This window comes from Myotis brandtii, unplaced genomic scaffold (assembly GCF_000412655.1).
Source record: "Myotis brandtii unplaced genomic scaffold, ASM41265v1 scaffold17, whole genome shotgun sequence".
Lineage (NCBI taxonomy): Eukaryota > Metazoa > Chordata > Mammalia > Chiroptera > Vespertilionidae > Myotis > Myotis brandtii.
In genome coordinates this window covers 838,267-839,740 of record NW_005356259.1, presented here as the reverse complement: position 1 = coordinate 839,740, position 1,474 = coordinate 838,267, and positions in this window count along the sequence as shown.

Sequence of the window (1,474 nt, the reverse complement as noted above, 5' to 3'; positions counted from 1 at the left end):
AAGGATATATGCACCCCTATGTTCATAGCAGCACAATTTACCATAGCTAAGATTTGGAAACAGCCTAAGTGCCCATCAGCAGATGAGTGGATTAGAAAACTGTGGTACATCTACATGATGGAATACTATGCTGTAGTAAAAAAGGTTGTTAGTTTTATGTCTGGCTTCTCCCCTGAATCATGTCCTCAGACCTTCGTATTTTTCATGCTAATATTGACAAGAACTAGCAATCAAGACACTATACCAGGCACATTTTAAACACTTTACATGAGTTAACTCATTTAGACCTTACACCAGACCTATCTATGAGGTACACAGTGCTATTGTCCCTGTTTTACAGAAAGGGACCTGGGGACTCAGAGATGTTAAGTGACTTGCCCAAGGTCACACAGGATTTGGAGCTGGGTGTCCTAGTAACAGAGCTCTTAAACGTGGTGTATACTGCCTCTCATGGTGCCACTGGGACTGCCTGTTTCTTGTCCATCTCTTACATCAGATTGTGAACTACTTGAAGAAAGGGATTGTTGTTGTTTTTTAATTCTGGTAATAACAAATTTTATTTATTTTTAAAATTAAATTTATTGGGAGTGACAATGGTTAATAAGATTATATCAGTTTCAAGCGCACATTTCTATGACACATCATTTGTATATTGCTTTGTGTGCCCACCACCCAAAGTGCAGTCCTCTTCCATAACCGTATATTTGACCCCCTTTATTTACCCTTTACACCCTCTTCCTCTTGTAATCAACATACTGTTGTCTTTGTCTGAGTTTTTGTTTGTTTTTCTTGTTTGTTCATTTGCTGCTTTCAGTTTTATATTCCACATATGAGTGAAATCAATATGGTTCTTATCTTTTCCCAATCTATGGCTTGTTTTTTCAGAAGTTTTTATTTTTAATGAAGTCTAATTTATTAATTTTTCATATATGTATCATGCACTTAGATTTATAGCTAAGAAATCTTTGCCCATCATAAGAACAAAGATTTTTCTCCTAGGTTTCCTTCTAGAAGTTTTTTAGTTTTTAGGTTTACATTTAGGTGTATGGTCAGTTTTGAGTTAACTTTTGAATATGATATTATGTATGGATCAACGTCCCCCCCCTTTTTTATGCATGTGGATATACAGTTATTTCAGCATCATTTATTGAGAAGGTCATCCTTTCTCCTCTGAATTGCTTTTGCACTTTTGTCGAAAACCAGTTGTCCATACATGTACGAGTCTATTTCTGGGCTCTTACGCTGTTCCATTGATCCATTTGTCTGTCTTTACACCAATACCACACTATCTTGATATCTGTGGCTTTATAATAGCATTGAAATCAGGTGGTGGTAATCCTTCAATTTTACTTTTTCCAAGTTGTTTATTCTATATCATTTGCATTTCTGTATGAATTGTCTTTCCGTGTTATGTATGATGCTAGTGATAGGTTTTTCATAGATGCTCTTTATCTAATTAAGAAAGTTTCCTTCT